At 41.5% G+C, this 7754-nt stretch overlaps 1 pseudogene; it reads left to right on the forward strand.

Moving 5' to 3' along the window:
• Positions 1-930: 930 nt before the first annotated feature.
• Positions 931-5393, forward strand: LOC101600591 (annotated as a pseudogene).
• The last annotated feature ends 2361 nt before the right edge of the window (positions 5394-7754 follow it).

Raw genomic sequence — 7754 nt, forward strand, 5'->3', positions numbered from 1 at the left:
CTCATTCAATTGTGCCAACTTATTCATTTTGAAAAGAGTTATCATCTTCTATATTTAACTTAATGAAGACCACAAGATTACCAGCTCCAGCCAGTGTCTTCTCACTTTCTACAGAAAGCTCTGTGCTCTGCTCACATGACACAATGGTTTTCCATCAGCTATCTGGATGATGAAACAAAGTAATACAAAGAAACCACAATTTTCAGTTATTTTTTTATAAGCACAAACCAAGTAAACCAAGGAGGTGAGAGCAAAGGAAAAGAACTAGGCAGTGCAATATGATAAAAACTCTTAAGCCCTGCTTCCCTATATGATCACTCCCAGACTTGTAAGTATGTTGTTGACTAGAACCTACACCCAGGCAATACATTACTGAAATGCACCCGTGTGCACATACTCATATATGCAATATATATACCTACAAATATTCATGCTTGCTTACACATACACACAAACATCCATGTATGTATATACACATGGTATACCGACATGTATGTATGCATATATGTCCACACACATGAATGCATGCACGACATATGTACACACACATGTATGCATTCATTCCTATGCATATCAAGGCACCCATGTACACATACCTATATACGTGCATGCATGCATACACAGTGTCAGGTCGGATAACTGAGTATAAACCTAAGTAGCAAAGGAATAAACCCAAGAGAAGAATGATGGCCAGGGTGACACATCCTCTTCCTGTGGACTTTGCAATTGTATTATTTTTCATCCTGGAACTGTTACCTTTTTGGTCATATATAAGAGCCCTGCTCTTGGATCCAGGCCACCTCACTTTAAATCCTGACATGTTGTGATCTTTCTGCTGCTCACAACATTGTGAGCTCAGGAAAGTTCAGCAATCTACATTTGTAGTCGCTGTGGACACACTGACCACACTCTAGGGTTGGAGAAGATATGATGAGCACATATCAGGTGAGTGGTCCAAAGAGCGAGCTCGACGGACACTTGCAGTATGACAGCAGACCTGGTAGATCTTATGGCTTCCAAAGCAAACTCAGTGTCTTCTTCAAGAACAGTAAATGTTCATCACATCCACAACTAAGACCTAAAACTATGAAACTACCTGAGGAAGACATGAAGGAATCTGTCACCCTTCTCTTCATGTTGCTGAGTGTTGATTATAATGGGATACTAGGGACCGAGGTTGGCCCTTCCATTATAGCTACTTCATTGAATTTTAAGCTCGTGACAACCCATGATGCTCAATGAACCCAGTGATAGGGTTAGAGGTACTCCACTGGCACCCTGCCTTAAGAACAGGCCTGAGATTTGTATAAGTTGTTTGTTGCTCTCATTCAAATTCTCCTCAGCTCCCAGCTTCCTCTGGGCACCCTCACTGCCTGTAGTTGCATAAACTAGTATCTGTGAGCAAGTCTGCACAGTCATCCTTGCTGATGGTTGTTCACAGGACTAGGGCTGGGCTTGCATGAATGCTCCCTGATACTTGTGCCATGATCCATAGGAAGAATGGGATCAAGAGGAGATGGCAGCATGGCCCATTTGGAATATGGAAGTACCATGGAATGGAATTGCACACTGCCTTCTCATTTTAAGAAAATGAACATTAGTTCAGTATTTACCAAACTGAACCAAAAGGTGTGTGTAATACTGACCATAGAATATCATTTGCATCATGTGTTTTCAGTGGAAGTAAGATAGGTAGTGAATTTAAATAACTGATGAATATTAATCAGTGGCCTCAAGTTACTGCAGTGCTTCTAATTTCGCCTCTTAAAAAAAAATCCCTGTTTTGTGATTCTGGTCATATATATTAAATAACAGTGTTGACTCTATTTTCATCTTCTCTTGTGCTTTAGGTTGCCTTTTATCCCAACCCTACCCGTTCCATGTCAATGCATGCATACACCCCCTAAAGCACTATAGAAAGACTGTGCCTTAATGGGTTATAAATCCAAACCTAATGCACTGGGCATCTCACCCTGCACTCTCCTCATGACTTCAAACCATCTTGCCTGTGTTCAGTTCTCTCATCTATATTCCAGAACTCTAGCATGTAATCCCAAGTCTGCTGAACTGTGGTATAAAATTTTATTAATATTATCATCCATACCTTATCTGCAAAATGTTGGTTTTAAGTTTGAAGATTAAAAGAAATATTGCATATTAATTTCTGACAAAATAGCCTATCACAAAGATAACCACAGTAGATTATATTATATATCTCAGATGTTTTAAGGCATCCTCAAATTCAATATACCCACATCTGTCACATGTACCTTTCTGTGGTGGTATTCTTAAGTACACATTTCATCAACCCTTGTCCATATTATAACACCTGGATGACTTATTACTGAATACTTCCATATTCTCCAGAGCCAGCACATTACTGAGACCATCCTTCCATCCTTCCTCCCTCCCTTCTTTCCTTTTTTCTCTGCCTCCTTCTTCCTCTTTCTTTTTCTTTGCAGTGCTGAAAATAGAACCCAGACCCTTACACATACTAGGCCAATGCTCTACTGCTGAGCTAGCGCCCCAGCCCACAAGTCTTATAACTTTGTTTCAGGTCCTGCCCTGGCACATTTTATCACCACCCTCACTGCTGCGTGACTTTCACTGGGATCCTCTGGATGATCCAGTGGCCTCCAGATGCAGATCCTGCACCACCCAGCTTCCTTCGAATCACATTCCAATGTCTACAGCTTCAAGATGAGCCAAAATCACAAGGCTGATATGGTAGTTCTTATTAATACACTCCAGCAGAGCCCCAGAATCTTTAGGATCTACCTGGCAGAAAAAAATACCAGGACATTGTCCTTCCCAAAGACTGAACACCATGTCCACAGGGCCATGCTGCAATGGGCTTCTCTGACACAGTCTTCTTGTTTGCTCTAAGTTGATGCATGGAGTTTGTTCACAACCGTGTCTTTAATCACTGCCTCCTCTCTTCACACACATCTTACCTCTTCCCAAATATGGCTTCTCATCTCCTTCCATTTCACTCACTACAGACTCTTAAGTTATGTGTGCCACAGTGTAGGTAAGCATATAATTAAAGCTGGATGGCTAGAGAGATTGTTTAGTGGCTAAGGTGCTTTCCAGCAGAGCCAAAGGACCCAGGTCTGATTCCCCAGCACCCACATAAAGCCAGATGCACAAAGTGGCACATATACCTGGAATTCATTTGCAGTGGCTAGAGGCCCTGGTGCACTTACTCTCTCTATCTTCCTCTCTCTCTCCCCACCCCATCTATCAAATAAACAAATAATATTTTTTAAAAGCTGGCTATATTTATTTTGAATGGTAGGCATCTTTGCTCCTACTTCTCTCCCATACTGGACTCTGCATTGTACTACAGATTCCGTTCTTTACCTCTTACCTTCCTTTTATGTCCTTTTCCACAATCTGTGAAACTATTAACCATCAGTTCATGATACAAGCTCCATATGGTTCTTTGTCTCAAACCCTTAATGCATTAATCATGGAATTATTCTGAGTGAAAATCAGTTCTCTTCCTTCAATAAATTCAGAAATCACCCACTTTCATTTCTTTTCCAGAACATGGGAAAACACTTTTTTATCTCTCAGGATAATGAGAGCCAAGCAGGAGCCAACTTATCTACAGTTTCTCTTCCGAAGACCCCAGAAAGAAAGATTCTGTAAAATCAGAAGTAAAGAGAATGCAGTGTCACTTCAGCAGTTAGAACTCTGGTGTGACCATGTAACATGGTCATAAATCATGAAGAAATATTACAAAAATAAAATGAATCAGGTTGTATAACACTAATGTAAACAAAAGATCCAGGAAGAAAGAGAAAGAAGGCCAGAAAGGAAAGCAGAACTCAGCTAGAGGACTGCAGATAACAGCCTGCTTCTTGATTCTCCGTTTGAGAAACAACCTGTGGGAGGTAGGCTTGGCTGCCCGCTGCCCCAACAGTCTCAGCAGAGCTCATTTTAAAGTGGTCTGTTCTGGGGGGCTGGGCGGGGACCGGGGCTTGTAGGTGAGGCGGCGGCGGCTCGGCAGGCGGGTGCAGGGTTCGCGGGCCAGGTCTGTTGGGTGGGTGGCTGTGTGCATAGCCAGCGCGCGTCTGCCTCTTCTTCCCACCCCGTCCCCTCTCCCCTTCTCCCCTAACCCACCCCACCCAGCCCCCCTCCTCGAAGGGGCCGCGGGCCATTCCCTCTGTCCTTCCCTCTCTTGCCCACCCTCACCCGCCCTTGTTTCTCCTTCCCCTGCCCAGGGCAGCCGCCGCGACGATCCTGCTGGAGGTGAACAACCGCATCATCGAGGAGACGCTCGTGCTCAAGTTCGAGAACGCAGCCACCGGAAATAAACCAGAAGCAGTAGAAGTAACATTTGCAGATTTTGATGGGGTCCTCTATCATATTTCAAATTCTAATGGAGACAAAACAAAAGTGATGGTCAGTATTTCTTTGAAATTCTACAAGGAACTTCAGGCACATGGTGCTGATGAGTTACTAAAGAGAGTAGACGGGAGTTTCTTGGTAAACCCAGAATCAGGGTACAATGTTTCTTTGATATATGACCTTGAAAATCTGCCTGCATCCAAGGATTCTACTGTTCATCAGGGTGGGATGTTGAAGAGAAATCGTTTTGCCTCCGTCTTGGAGAAATATTTTTAATTCCAAGAAGAGGGCAAGGAAGGCAAGAATAGAGCAGCTATTCATTATAGGGATGATGAAACCATGTATGTTGAATCTAAAAAAGGCAGTCACAGGAGTCTTCAGCACGGTGTTTGAAGATGACGGTGATGTGGTCATTGGGAAGGTGTTCATGCAGGAGTTCAAAGAAGGACGAAGAGCCAGCCACACAGCCCCCCAGGTCCTTTCTAGCCACAGGGAACCTCCCCTAGAGCTGAAAGACAAGGATGCCGCTGTGGGTGACAACATTGGCTACATCACCTTTGTGCTGTTTCCACGCCACACCAATGCCAATGCCCGAGACAACACCATCAGCCTGGGACTACCTGCATTACCACATCAAGTGCTCTAAGGCCTATATTCACACACCTATGCAGGCAAAGACCTCGGACTTCCTCAAGGTGCTCAACCATGCATGCCCAGATGCTAAGAAAAAAGAAATGAAAACAATCGCGGGGAAGACGTTTTTATCCCGCTAACTCTTGGGAACTGAGGAAGCACTGTGCACAGAAGGTGGGAACGCTTGCTACTGGATCATCATAGCCCTTCATGTTGCACCTCTCCAGGTTCTTAAGGGATTCTCTATTCGGGTTCCATTTTGTACACGTTTGGAAAATAATCTGCAGAAACGAGCTGTGCTTGCAAAGACTTTATAGTTTCCAAGATTAAGAAAAAATCCACTTGATCAACTTAATTTCTTTTCTTTTATCTTCCCTCTTCCCCTTTCTTCCCACATTCTTTTTCCAAGCTGTTTTGCATTGCAATATGTTATTGGTAATGAATTGCAGGTAATGCAATCATAACTTGTTTTCTTCTTAAAGTATTTGAGTTCAAAACTCCTGTATCTAAAGAAATATGGTTGGGGTCATTAATAAAGAAAATCTTTCTATCTTAATAAAATAAATAAATAAATAAATAAATAAAATGGTCTGTTCTAAAGTCATCAGTTTTCAGTAAATTTTGCAATTATTTTATATCTAAAACATAAATTTACTTTTCAGAGTTGATAGACATTATGTTTATCAATGCTATGTTTTTCATGGTAGGGTCTCATTCTATCCCAGGCTGGCCTCAAACTCATAATGATCATTCTACCCATGCCGCTGTAGTGCTAGAATGAAAGGCTTGCACCACCATGCCTGGCATGTTTATTATTTCTGTTAGTCTTAGTTCTAATGCCATGAAAGGGCAATTTTCTTAGAACTTAACAGAATTGTGTGTATATGTGCAATTGTGTGTGTGTGAAAAGGGGAAGAGCGAGGGGATAATATTCAGATGGATTTGAAAGTATGGCGATTTGTGAGCTCTTTGCCACTTGACTTCTCACATGGTGTAGTTGAGACAGAAAGCCCAACCCCAGATGCTTAGAATCAAGGTGATGATAAACTCCTACTGTGATTATTCAAGCTAGGTCCTCCTCCACTCCTTTGTGTTTTTATAGTACTGGGGATTGCACCCAGAGCCTCACAAGTGCTAGACATTTACTCTTTCACTGACCTACACCCTCGATGTCTCCTTTGTATGTAGAGACAGGGTCTCCATAAATTACCCAGACTGACTTTGAACTCACTGTGTAGACCAGGCTTTCCCTGAACTTGTGATCCTTCTACTTCAACCTCTTGAACAGGTACACACTGTATTTCTGGAAACATATGGTAACCCTTTAATTATACCAGAAAAGATATAAACAAGTTTTATCATTTTAGCACTAATGTTCTCATTTTTATTCTATTCTAAGGAAAATTCAATGAGATTATAGAATAATTCTTCAAAGAAACCTGTTTAATTCATCACAGTAATTTATAGAATACATAAGTATAGAAAACAATATCAGTTCAATGAATGTGTGATTAAAACCAACTATGAGTTGTCCTTTAGTACAAACATGACTTAACAATACAAAAATGTGGCTTTGAGCTAATGACTCTCCTTGGTTTGGCTAGGAAGGAGCCTCAACAACCCCCAGTGCTTCTACTTACTGTGTGTAAAATTGGAGTCCTGGAGGGTGAGTTATAACTCAACTGAAAGTGAAGCAGATAGCACAAAAAGGCATGGTTTGCAGATGAATTTGTGCTGATCTACTTGAATTATATGCACAAACATGTCTTGTAAAAAGTCAGCCAAGACTGTGCTAATGCCGTGTGTGACCTCAGAAAAGAGAAGGGCTAATTGGTATGCATTTGATATGTTCATGACCTTGACTTATAGCCACGGTAACTACATGAATTGGGCTAGCCAGCCACAACTACCTTGGTAAGTACTAACAGCCTCATCCTCATCCAAATTATTTAGTCTATATTAGTAGTAACCACACACTCTCTAATCATCTGCCAACCTCTCAGATTCTCGAGTACAGACCAAACTATTCAAAGTTTATTAGCATTTGCTCACTATACAGAGTATTAACCATTTGACACAATAATAAGGACAAGTACACATCAAATTTCTTTTATATAAAGATTTCAGTGTGAGCATATGTCCTTGCATTGTTCATAAATATGTTAAAACAATAAACGCTACCCTGGTCAGTCAGCAAAGAGCCTTACTTACTAACACGAGGACCTGAATTTGATTTCCAGCACACAAGTAAAGCTTTAGAACATGGTGACATACAGTTGTAATTCCAATAGTGGGGACAGGGAGGTGGGAGAATCCTTGGAGTTTTCTGGCCAGTCAATCTAGTATATTTGGTGAGTTCCCAGCTGATGGAACTCTGTTTCAAAATAAGTTGCATGGTATCTGAGAGGTACAGCATCCAAGGTTGTCCTCTAGCTTCCCAACACTTGTGCACACACACATATGTGTACATGCATCCACACACACACACACACGTGCACATGCACACATACAGAAAAAAGTAAAGATTAAACAATAGATGCCCAGTATATGTTATTATAGAAATAAAAGTGAACACCAAAGATGAGTAGAAGAAGGAGAAGATCTTATCTATAAGAATGACTTGACAAAGAAGGCATGGTTGAATTGTCTCAGAAGAGAGAAGGTCTTGACAAAGAAGGCATTGTTGAATTGTCTCAGAAGGGAGAAGGCCTTGACAAAGAAGGCATGGTGGAATTGTCTCAGAAGGGAGAAGACCTTGACAAAGA

Source organism: Jaculus jaculus, chromosome 9, assembly GCF_020740685.1.
Source record: "Jaculus jaculus isolate mJacJac1 chromosome 9, mJacJac1.mat.Y.cur, whole genome shotgun sequence".
Taxonomy (NCBI): Eukaryota; Metazoa; Chordata; class Mammalia; order Rodentia; family Dipodidae; genus Jaculus; species Jaculus jaculus.